At 39.4% G+C, this 12,698-nt stretch overlaps 1 non-coding gene across 1 annotated transcript; it reads right to left on the bottom strand.

Moving 5' to 3' along the window:
• Positions 1–424: 424 nt before the first annotated feature.
• Positions 425–498, bottom strand: TRNAE-CUC. The gene has a single exon. It is a non-coding gene; the product is annotated as a tRNA-Glu (tRNA).
• Positions 499–12,698: the final 12,200 nt, after the last annotated feature.

The following is a 12,698-nucleotide window of genomic DNA, read 5'->3' as shown; positions in this document are numbered from 1 at the left end:
TGCATGAAAGTGAAAAGTGAAAGTGAAGTCGCTCAGTTGTGTCCAACTCCTAGCAACTCCATGGACTGCAGCCTACCAGGCTCCTCCGTCCATGGGATTTTTCCAGGCAAGAGTACTGGAGTGGGTGCCATTGCCTTCTCCGCTAGTTCCCTGACCAGGGATCAAACTGGGTCCCCCTGCATTGGGAGTGTGGAGTCCCAGCCACTGGACCACCAGCAAAGTCCCCAAGTGACTTTTAAAAATAAGACATAATCCTTGACTTGCCCGAGATTTTTGCCCTTTAAGGAATCCTGCCAATATTCTCTTGAGGGCGTCTTCAGTTCACTTTTACAATTCTTTTATTACACTCTTTAATCTAGAACATATTCTTTTTTTTTTAAGTTTATTTATTTATGTCCCACCACACACTTTACAGGATCCTTAGTTCCCCAACCAGGGATTGAACCCGGGTCCTCAGCAGTGAGAGTGCTGAGTCCTAACTACTGGACCACCAGAGGATTCCCTATTCTTGCAATCCAGTGGTTTTCAAACTGGAGGTTTCAGAAACACACTGAGAACTTATTTAAAATTAAGATTCTTGACCTCACCCAAAGGGATTCTGATTCATGAGTGAGGTGTAGGCCTAGAAATATTTCAACAAGCTTCCAGATGATTCTAAGGCAGGTAGTCTGAGGGGTTCACACTAAAAACCCCACCTTAGGAAAAGCCTTCTACTCCCCCAAACCTGTGCTTTCCTTCTAACCCTCCCCATAGCTTTCAATTCCAGTGGAATCCATAATTCTTCATTAAGATGCCCACTGGTCTATAGAATATTAGAAAAATACTAAGCCCATAACTATAAGAGTTTCTTAAATCTGGAGAATTACTATGTGATAGATACTGTTAATTAAGGCTAACTTTGGCCTTCAAGAGCTATCTTTTGTTTGATTTTTACAACATGTAGGAAAGCATAATTTTATACACAGTGTATCTGAATCTCTTTAATAATATGATTCTATTGCACATAATCTATCAAAAGGGATTTTACAGCTCAAGAAGTTTAGCATATTAACAAAACAAAACAACAACACTATTTTAATCCAGAAGCCCCTGGTTCTAAACCAGTCTCCAATCAAGTTACCGAAAATTCTTGTTCAAATCACTTTACACCTCTGTGCTTTGGGATTTCTATATAAATGGAGGAAGTATTTAATCCTGTATATAGTTACAAAGCACACAGAGGTCCTCAGATCAAAGACAAATACAATTCGAAGAATGCTTTAGTAACCCAAAGACTCTGGAGCACTTAGGATAGAATTGTTAGGCTTTCCTGCTAGAAAACATCCTCTGAATTGAATCTAAAAGTTAATGAATCACCTTTAACCTGTTTCTAGGAGCGGATGTTAAGGACAGAGCTAAGACTTTTTTCACTTACCTAAAGAATGTAAATTCATTCACCTATTTCTTTCTTTTTTTTTTAAACCTGAAACACTGTATTAGTTTTGCCAAACATCAAAACGAATCCGCCCCAGGTATACATGTGCTCCCCATCCTGAACCCTCCTCCCTCCTCCCTCCCCATACCATCCCTCTGGGTCGTCCCAGTGCACCAGCCCCAAGCATCCAGTATCGTGCATTGAACCTGGACTGGCAACTCATTTCATACATGATATTACACATGTTTCAATGCCATTCTCCCAAATCTTCCCACCCTCTCCCTCTCCAACAGAGTCCATAAGACTGTTCTATACATCAGTGTCTCTTTTGCTGTCTCATACACAGGGTTATTGTTACCATCTTTCTAAATTCCATATATATGCATTAGTATACTGTATTAGTGTTTTTCTTTCTGGCTTACTTCACTCTGTATAATAGGCTCCAGTTTCATCCACCTCATTAGAACTGATTCAAATGTGTTCTTTTTAATGGCTGAGTAGTACTCCATTGTGTATATGTACCACTGCTTTCTTATCCATTCATCTGCTGATGGACATCTAGGTTGCATCCATGTCCTGGCTATTATAAACAGTGCTGCGATGAACATTCGGGTACACGTGTCTCTTTCCCTTCTGGTTTCCTCAGTGTGTATGCCCAGCAGTGGGATTGCTGGATCATAAGGCAGTTCTATTTTCAGTTTTTTAAGGAATCTCCACACTGTTCTCCATAGTGGCTGTACTAGTTTGCATTCCCACCAACAGTGTAAGAGGGTTCCTTTTTCTCTGCACCCTCTCCAGCATTTATTGCTTGTAGACTTTTGGATCGCAGCCATTCTGACTGGTGTGAAATGGTATCTCATAGTGGTTTTGATTTGCATTTCTCTGATAATGAGTGATGTTGAGCATCTTTTCATGTGTTTGTTAGCCATCTGTATGTCTTCTTTGGAGAAATGTCTATTTAGTTCTTTGGCCCATTTTTTGATTGGGTCATTTATTTTTCTGGAGTTGAGCTGTAGGAGTTGCTTGTATATTTTTGAGATTAGTTGTTTGTCAGTTGCTTCATTTGCTATTATTTTCTCCCATTCTGAAGGCTGCCTTTTCACCTTGCTAATAGTTTCCTTTGATGTGCAGAAGCATTTAAGTTTAATTAGGTCCCATTTGTTTATTTTTGCTTTTATTTCCAATATTCTGGGAGGTGGGTCATAGAGGATCCTGTTGTGATGTATGTCGGAGAGTGTTTTGCCTATGTTCTCCTCTAGGAGTTTTATAGTTTCTGGTCTTACGTTGAGATCTTTAATCCATTTTGAGTTTATTTTTGTGTATGGTGTTAGAAAGTGTTCTAGTTTCATGCTTTTACAAGTGGTTGACCAGATTTCCCAGCACCACTTGTTAAAGAGATTGTCTTTAATCCATTGTATATTCTTGCCTCCTCTGTCAAAGATAAGGTGTCCATATGTGCGTGGATTTATCTCTGGGCTTTCTATTTTGTTCCATTGATCTATATTTCTGTCTTTGTGCCAGTACCATACTGTCTTGATAACTGTGGCTTTGTAGTAGAGCCTGAAGTCAGGTAGGTTGATTCCTCCAGTTCCATTCTTCTTTCTCAAGATAGCTTTGGCTATTCTAGGTTTTTTGTATTTCCATACAAATTGGGAAATTATTTGTTTTAGTTCTGTGAAGAATACCGTTGGTAGCTTGATAGGGATTGCATTGAATCTATAAATTGCTTTGGGTAGTATACTCATTTTCACTATATTGATTCTTCCAATCCATGAACATGGTATATTTCTCCATCTATTAGTGTCCTCTTTGATTTCTTTCACCAGTGTTTTATAGTTTTCTATATATAGGTCTTTAGTTTCTTTAGGTAGATATATTCCTAAGTATTTTATTCTTTCCGTTGCAATGGTGAATGGAATTGTTTTCTTAATTTCTCTTTCTGTTTTCTCATTATTAGTGTATAGGAATGCAAGGGATTTCTGTGTGTTGATTTTATATCCTGCAACTTTACTATAGTCATTGATTAGTTCTAGTAATTTTCTGGTGGAGTCTTTAGGGTTTTCTATGTAGAGGATCATGTCATCTGCAAATAGTGAGAGTTTTACTTCTTTTCCAATTTGGATTCCTTTTATTTCTTTTTCTGCTCTGATTGCTGTGGCCAAAACTTCCAAAACTATGTTGACATTCACCTATTTCTTAATGGTCCCAAGGACCTAACAAAAGGAAGACTCTCTTGCCTTCCGTTCGTTGGACAGTTTCTGAGTCAGTGCGAGCACTGACTGATGAACAGCCTGAAGCACAGCGTAAAAATAGTTATTATGTAAGGTAGTAGCCACTTGGCTTTACTCAGATCATCCCAAACCCATTTCCCTCCCCTGTTTCAAATCTTCCAGAATAAAAAGACAATAGAAACATGTGTTCTGGTTAAATATAGTGTGCTGAAGACATGAATTAATGACTCTCCACCAGGAAACTCCACCAAATGACAATGAGTGGGAAAACAGGGGCATTAAATATACAAGTCAGAGAGGATAAAAAACAACAGGTATGAGACATTCACCAATAATCTAAGTCACTCATTCAACAAATATTTATGGAACTTCTCAGGTAAGACAGAGTTCAAAACTATACATAATTTGATATATATAATTTTCAAATTACTGGCAGAGCAATATTATCTTGGATATCCCCAAAGTACTAAGAAAATGGCCTGTTTCAGAGTCTTCTCTAAATCTTCATAACCATAATCTTATTTCTCTAAATCTAAAATGTCCTTTTTTCATGTTTTAACATTTTACATCAGGATGTATCTTTCACATTGTCTGATTGTTTTCTTTTTTTGAAAATTGCTAGTAAATCCATATAGCCATATAGCTGATGATATCATAAAATAAAGGAAGAAAGCAAAAGTTTCAGAAAGAACTCCCTAGCTTTAGAGTTGAAATTAGAGATGAAACAACAGATGTTCAACATCCCCACAAACTTTGTCCGCTTTTCCCAGGCACATCAACACTGCATGCTTAACTATGGCTCATGGGTGGGTACATGTCTAAACCACTCCATGACGGGAACTCCCTTTATCTCTAGCATCTAACCCAATGCCCAGCATTGGGTTAGATGTGGTAGGCGCTCAAGAAATACTTGGAAAATCCATGTAAGAACATGAATCAGCATCCTGACACCATCTTACCTCTGGCCTATTGGTATGACTATGGTCACCCACTGCATCTCTCTGGGTCTGTTAGCTTAGCTACAAAATGAGTTTGGATAAGCTCAGCTGCAGGCTCCTTCCAGCTGTAACTATCCCTGAGTGAGACAAGTCATTAGGATGTGGCAAATGGGAAACTACAGTGATTTTTTTTAACTTTGTATTTTGTATTGATATATAGCCAATTAAGATGTTGTGATAGTTTCAGGTGAACAGAGAAGGGACTCAGCCATACATATACATGTAGCCATTCTCCCACAAACCGCCCTTCCCATCCAACCTGCCATATAACATTGAGCAGAGTTCCATGTACTGTACAATAGGTTGTTTATCCATTTAAAATATAGCAGTGTATATATGACCATCCCAAGCTCCCTAACTATCCCCTCCCCCTGGCAACCATAAGTTCATTTTCTAAGCCTGTGAGTCTCTTTCTGTTTTGTAAGTAAGTTCATTTGTATCATTTCTTTCTGGATTCCACATATAAGAGATGTCATATGATGTTTCTCCTTCTCGTTGGACACGACTGAAGCGACTTAGCAGCAGCAGCAGCAACAGAGACTACAGTGATTTTAGAGGAGAACTTACTTGACATGTGTATTGGTCATGAAGGTAATGCGTTTGATAAATGTTATGGGCTGAACATATGCCTCCACTCCCATTTATGTGCTGAAGTCCTAACTCTCAGTACCTCAGGATGTGTCTATATCTGTAAACAGAAACTTTAAAGGGATAATTAAGGTCAAATGAGGTCATACCAGTAGATCCTAATCCAATCAGACCTGTGTCTCTATAAGATAAAGAAGAGATGAAGACACACACAGAGAGATCATGTGAAGACCCAGGCAGAAGATGGCCAGTGACAAGCCAAGGTCTTAGAAAGAACCAACCTTGCCAACACCTGGTTCTCAGACTTCTAGCCTCCAGAATTGTGAGAAAATGAGTTTTTGCTTTTTAGCACAATCTGTGGTTCTTTGTTACGATGACCCTAGCAAACTAAGACAGTAATATTTGCTAAACATTAATTGTATAGGAAGGGAAAAGTACTTTCCCACACTTTGGGACTTCTCCCATCTCTGTCCCCACACCTCACAACTGCCACTTAAATGGGAGCTTCTATTCCAAGGAACTCAACAACACTGCACTGTAGCACTTGAAAACTGCTTGACATATGGAAGCTCTCTTTGTGTCTTATAGCTAATTTGTGTAACTTTACTTAAGTCAATAGGCAGCTGTTTTCATCATGCAAAAGTCTTAACTTTTATCTGACACTGTTATAGAAAATTCATAACATAGAACTGGAGGTGGCAAATTATGGCCCCTGGTCAAATCTGCCTGTTTTAGTAAATACAGTTTTCTTGGAACACAGCTGTGCCCTTTTGTTTACATGTTGTCTCTGGCTGATTTCCTACAACAATGGCAGAGTTTAGGAAAGGTACGAGACACCGTGTGGCCTGCAAATCCTAAAATATTTGTTATTAGGTCCTTTGCAGAAAAGTTTGTGACCCCAGCTCTTGGGAAAAGTAATCAAAAACCACAGTAGCAGTTCCTTTTTTTTTTTTTTTTTTTTGCTGTGCCACACGGCTTGTAGAATTTAGTTCCTCTGACCAGGGATTGAACCCAGGCCCCAGCAGTGAAAATACAGAGTCACTGCTGCTGGACCAGCAGGGAATTCTCAGCAATTCTATTATTAATGGTGAAGATAATGGATTTTGCTTCAGTTGACCAAATTGAGTTTATAATAATTTCTTTATTCCTGAGCCCTTTGATTGGGTGTGCTGACTGCTTTTTTGGGGGAGTTGAGAACATTCAATACATTAAACTACATATAATTACCAATATTTGACAGAGTTTGACCTATAACTATGGCAGCTTCATGTGACTCAATCTAAAACTTCAACCTTCTTCAGCATGCTCAGTTTCAATTCCTCTTCCAACTATCTCAGTGGTTCTCAAGCTTGACTACATATTACAATCACCTGGAGAACTTTTAAAATATTATTGCCCAGGTCACAGGCAGAACTAATTGAAGCAGAGCTTCTAAAAGAGGAGCCCGGTGTTCAGCACGTTTGGGAAACACCCCAGCGTGACTCCAGTGTGACTGAGCACACTGAGTTAGACTTTAGCAGCTCAGAGTTACTAAGAGCTGTTGGCAATACTCAGGTGCTGGGCATTAAGGACTTCTTCCACTGAGATAGAAAAATGGGGGCAATGGAATGAACGACTGATGTGATCACTACTACAAACCTGAACCTGAGCTAAATCACCTGGAGGGCTTGTGAAAAAACAGACGCTATGCCCAACACCCAGAGTTTCTGATTTCTAGGTCTGGGGCCAGGCTCAAGAACTTGTATTTCTAACAAGGTCCCAGGTGATATTGATGCTTTTGGTTCAGGATCCACACTTTGAGAACCACTATACCATTCATTATAGGGGCTTCCTTGGTGGCTCAGCGGTAAAGAACTCGCCTGCCAACTCAGGAGATGCAGGTTCAATCCCTGAGTTGGGAAGATCCCCTACAGAAGGAAATGGCAACCCACTGCAGTATTCTTGCCTGGAAAATCACACAGACAGAGGAGCCTGGAGGGCTACAGTCCATAGGGTCACAAAGAGTCAGACGTGACTGAGATGACTGAGCACATACTGTTACTATCTACCATGGCACAAAGCCTAGGTTGTAGTAGGTCCTTTGTTAATGCTTGCTAAACCAGATAAATGGGAGAATTGTGACAGAAGGTACAGTTGATGATTTTTCTCTGTGCTAGAGGCTAAAGATATAGCAATGAACAAGTTAAAAAGCCTCTGTCCTCATGGAGCTTCTACTCTAGGGAAAATACAGATCTTCAAGAGCAAACATGAGTACTACAAAGAAAAACATGGACTACCGTAGCAGCACACAGAAATTCTCTGCATAATGGTTCCCAGACCTCTGAAAACCCCTTTTAAATTCCATGTTGCCAAGTTCTGAGGTCAGCTGGAAGAGATACAAGAACACAACACTCACTTGGGAAGACAGATGGAGAGAGGGGGAAAGTCCGAGAAAGAGAACAAAAATGAATGAGAACTGGTGGATACATTTTTAAAAAGAGCAAAAAAATGTATTTGACCAGGAGTCAGATCTAGGCTCCTCCTTTGGTCTTGTTCCCACTGTATTAGTCAGCTCAGTCTGCCATAACAAATGCCACGGACTAGATAGCTTAACAGAAATTTATTTTGTTTGAAGTCTGGAGGCTCCTCACAGTCTGGAGGCTGAAACTCTGAGATCAGGGTGCCAGCATAGTCAGGATTTGGAGGTCCCCTTCCCATCTTGTCAACGGCCACCTTCTCATGGATCCTTCCAAGGCCTTCCAGTGTGTGCACAGGGAGAGAACAAGAGGTCTCTTTATCTTCCTCTTCTGAAAAGGCCACCAATCCTGTCAGATTAGGACCCTATTCTGAAGACTTAATTTAACCTTAATTAACTCCTAAGAACCCTGTCTGCAAATACTGTCACAAGGGGGCTTAGGGCTTCAACAGATACATTTTATATAAACTTTGAGTGGACATGATTCAGTCCATAGCAACCACTGACAACAAATACAGGTTTATAATAAACCATAAAATTATATTGTCTCTAATATATCTGAGATCCTAATACTTCCTAGGAGGAAAAACACAGAGGTATGAGTGATACGGCTCATTTCTCTGCTCCTCTCACACACATAGAGCTTCTGGGATGCTTAGAATGAGAGATGGTCATCATTTTTCAGTTGTCTGAGCTGCTTAAGACTATAAAGACCAGAGACTTACTTCCCTGGAGGTCCAGTAGCTAAGACTCTGCACTTCCAATGCAGGGGGCCTGGGTCTGATCCCTGGTCAGGAACCTAGATCCCCCAAGCTACAACTAAGACCTGTATAGCCAAATAAATAAATAAATATTTTTTAAAAGACACATTCAGACTCAGATGCTTCAGAGAGCTAGATGGTTATGGGACTTCAAGGCAGTTGTGATGGTTCAATTGCCCTAAGTAGCCTTCCATTCCCAAGGTTCAGTGGCTGTTCTCTCCCAGCCACTCTGGTTCTATAGCCCTTCCTACCATGAATGTCTCTCCAAGCCCTGGTCCACTTTTCTCACAACAGATAGAGCCTCATATTATTTCTGTAAAAATAAAATGACATGATTTTTTTTGTCTTAGGCTTAATTTTTGAATTATTTTCTGCTGTTATCAGAAACACTCATTTTACAAGCTAGGGTCCAAGTAATCTTGTGCTTGGTGAAATCCATAAATAACAACCACATCTATAATAACCTTGGGTCAAGAAGGATTTTTCCTTACTCTTCATGCTGTAAGACAGTTGATCAGGTTCCTCCAGATCCTTCTTTCTAGTCCTCTAAACACTCCCGTCTGAGTGCTCTCTTGGTAAGCAGTGACATTTGTTTATCTGTTTATCCCCCCCAAAGGATGGTTGTGGTTTTAGTCGTGGGGGGAGTCAGTGGGCTTCACTTACTGGAGAAGTTCCCAGAAGCCAGGGTCATGCAGCCACAAAACTTCCCACAAGATTTATAAAAATTCTCTGCATACAGTAGAATTTCTGGGCCTCCCAAAGCCATAGATTTCAAATCCATTTGTAAGACTGGTTCCCTTTGGTTCAATACTTGTATTTAGTGAATAGAACAAAGTATAAAGTAGCATGTTCCAGGGACAAAAAATAATAATTTACCAGCCTATGTGGGCATTATGGTTTTAAAACAATAGTGGATGGAGTATTTCTAGGGCCCTTCTTCCAGACTCCTGGCAGCACATATTGACCACTTTTGCTTAACCTCCAGCTATGTCACTCTTCTGGAGTTGCCGCTCCTCTTTTCTCCAACACTATGCATGTTGTTTTTTTTTTTCCAGCTTTCTGTGTTTGGTGATCTTTACCCTTAATCTCAGGGATCTGGCCCATTTGGCAGAGTCGGGTGTTCTCCTGTCCTTCTATATCCTGTGATTCCATGATTCCTTCCATGGTTTTTTATTTTTGTTTCTATCACTCTTGAGAAGAAAGTCCAAACTTTCTCTAAGAAAGTCCCTTCTTAGAGAAAAGTCTTTCTCTAAGAAGAAAGAAAGATAAAAAAGAAGGAAAGAAAGAAATGAAGGGAAAGAGCCAACATATGACTCAGGATTAGAGCTGCAGGAAAAAACATCCTCTAGGCCAGTGGGTAGGAGTTGCATTCTTGCCAAGCCTTCCTATTAGCGGCAGGCAATGCCTCCTTCAGACCATGTAACTCATTTTGAAACTGATTGCAGTTGGCTCTTTTATTGGCATCCTTCCTTCGAAGTTGGCTTTCAGATCATCAGTGGTTTTGTCTGCAGACCTTGGTGCCAAGGTGAGATGACAAACCTTTGCTCACAAAGGAATGTTCTTAACAGTGTTTTGTCTTGGGCTTCAGAACCATCCTTTTAAAGGGGAATACACAAAAATTGGTTGGAGGATGGGTAAGAAAGGATAACTGAGTAGATGATATGGTAAAGCAAGTATTATAAAATGTAAATTATAGAATCAAAATGGGTGATTGCTTTAAAATTTTTTCAACTTTTCTGAATGTCTAAAATATTCACAAACCAAAAGTTGGGGGTGGGGAGATGAACACAATTTTAGCAGTGAGGTTAGCCTGAAAGATTATTATACAGGTGGTTTTTAAATTAAATGTTATATTGTTATAATAATTATTTCTCTATTCAATATTTTCCAAATTAAAAAATGGATGTTATGGAAGAAGAAAAGTTATTAACATTTTAAAGATCTTAAGTGAAACATACTGTCAAATTTCAAACCACTCATTATTTATTGGGTTTCCTAAGTGGCTCAGTGGTAAAGAATCCAATGCAGGAGATCCAGGTTCTATCCCTGGGTCAGGAAGATCCCCTGGAGAAGGAAATGGAGATCCCCACTCCAGTATTCTTGCCTAGAAATCCCATGGACAGAGGAGCCTGGTAAGCTACAGTACATGGGTTGCAAAAGAGTTAGACGTGACTGAAGCAACTAAACAACAAACAACAGCGATCGTTTATTAACATGTGGGAAAAGCCTGGGTTTGGGTGTCAGATGGTAATGGGAAAATAACATACCAGTATCATTAAGCCAAGTGACTTAATTTCTCCAAGCCTTGTATCCGTATGCATAAAATGAGCTGGGAGGGCAGGAGTGAAGAATAATGCCCACATCTTACAATTTAAAAGTTATAAATGTTACTTAGAAAAAGAAATCCACTGTTAGCATCACAAAAACTAAAGTGACATTTATGTCTTTCAGATGTTTTAGACACCATCCCTCCTCTAACCGGCCCCCGCTCCCCCCGCGCCCCAGTGTGGCCAATGCTATGTAATGTAATGGCGCTGCTGGAGCCTTTGGGAAGCCTAGACATTCAGGAGACTTTTAATTAAAACTTCATTTTTCTTCTGAAGTACCTGGAGCTTACTACACATTTAATGTGGTTTTTTTTTTTTTTTTTCACTTTTAGAGAAAAAAAGAGGGAAATAAAATATTGTGATGTTTAGCTGTAGTTCTTGAGTAAATTACCCAGAATCTATGTGTATCTATCACAGAAAGAAAATTTGCACATTATTGAAACAAATGAAATATTTTTGCAAAGCTCCCGAAAGAAATCTTTGTCCCAGATCCCTATGTAATACTACTACTAAAGAACAGGGAGTGACTTGCCCTTTTAACCTGCCTCAGAAGAGAAATGGAATTATGATAGTATAACAAAGCAATTCCAAACTTAGTGTCTTTAAATAACAGCCACTGTTTTTTTTTTCTTGGGAACTGACACTTCTGCGGATCTCAGCTGTGCTTCCTCAAGCACCTGAAATCCAGCTCTGTTTCTGGATTTGGCTGCATGGGGTACAGGACTTGTTCACTTGTGGTTCTAGAAAGTTCCAAAAGAGCAGGCCAGCAGGCACAGTCTCTGGAGACCAGGCATGATGTCACCTCTTTCACATTCTATTGATTAAAGCAAGTCACAAGTTCAGCTGAGAATCAGGGAGAGGGAAAATAGGCCCCCCATCTTGATGGGAAGAGCTACAAAGTCACATTGCAAAGGGAGCCAAATAATTGAAGCCACATTTGCAATCTGTCAAAGCAACCAACACATCCATCACTTTTACCCTGAGAGATGCTGCTGAAAGGGTCAGCATATCTTCCTCTTTAAAGAGGATGTGCAGTCATGAGCCAAATCCTCTGCTTCAGGACTGACGATCAAAAGATGAGAGCCCTGAGCTATGAAAAATCAATGTGCTCACATCTGCCAGAATGGCTACTGTCAGAAAGACAAGGAATAAGTGTTGGCAAGAATGTGGAGAATAGAGAACTCAAGTGCACTGTTGATGGGAATGTAAATTGGTGAAACCACTGTAAAAAAAAAAGAAAAGAAAAAAAAAACCCAGCATGGAAGTTCCTCAAAAAATTAAAAATAGAGCTGTCATATGATCCAGCAATTCTACTCTTGGATATAAATCCCAAGAAAATGAAAACACTGATTTGAAGATACATGAACTCCAATATTCACAGCAGCATAACTTGCAGTTATCAAAATATGACAGAAAGTTAACTGTCCATGAACCAATGAATGGATAAAGAAGATGTGGTATGTGTGTGTGTGTATATATATAATGGAATTTTACTCAACCATAAAAGAGAATGAAATTTTACCATTTGTGACAGTGTGGATAGACCTGGAGAGTATTATGTTTAGTGAAACAAGTCAGACAGAAAAAGACAAATACTGTGTGTTTTTCTCTTATATGTAGAATCTGAAAAATAAAACAAATGAACAAATATAGCAAAACAGAAGCAGACACAAAGAACAAACTAGCTGTTACCAGAGTAGAGAGGACTAGGAGGGCAGGCAAGACTGGTGAAGGGGATTAAGAGATACAAACTACTTTGTATAAAATAAGTAAGATACAAGGACATAATGTATACCCCAGGGACTATAGACAATATTTTATAATTACATTATATGGAATATAATCTATAGAAATATCAAATCACTATGTTGTACACCTAAACTATGATACTATTGAAAGTCAACTATACTTCAATTAAAAAACA

This window comes from Bubalus bubalis, chromosome 10, assembly GCF_019923935.1.
Source record: "Bubalus bubalis isolate 160015118507 breed Murrah chromosome 10, NDDB_SH_1, whole genome shotgun sequence".
Classification (NCBI taxonomy): Eukaryota; Metazoa; Chordata; class Mammalia; order Artiodactyla; family Bovidae; genus Bubalus; species Bubalus bubalis.
This window is presented reverse-complemented; position numbering and strand designations above follow the sequence as displayed.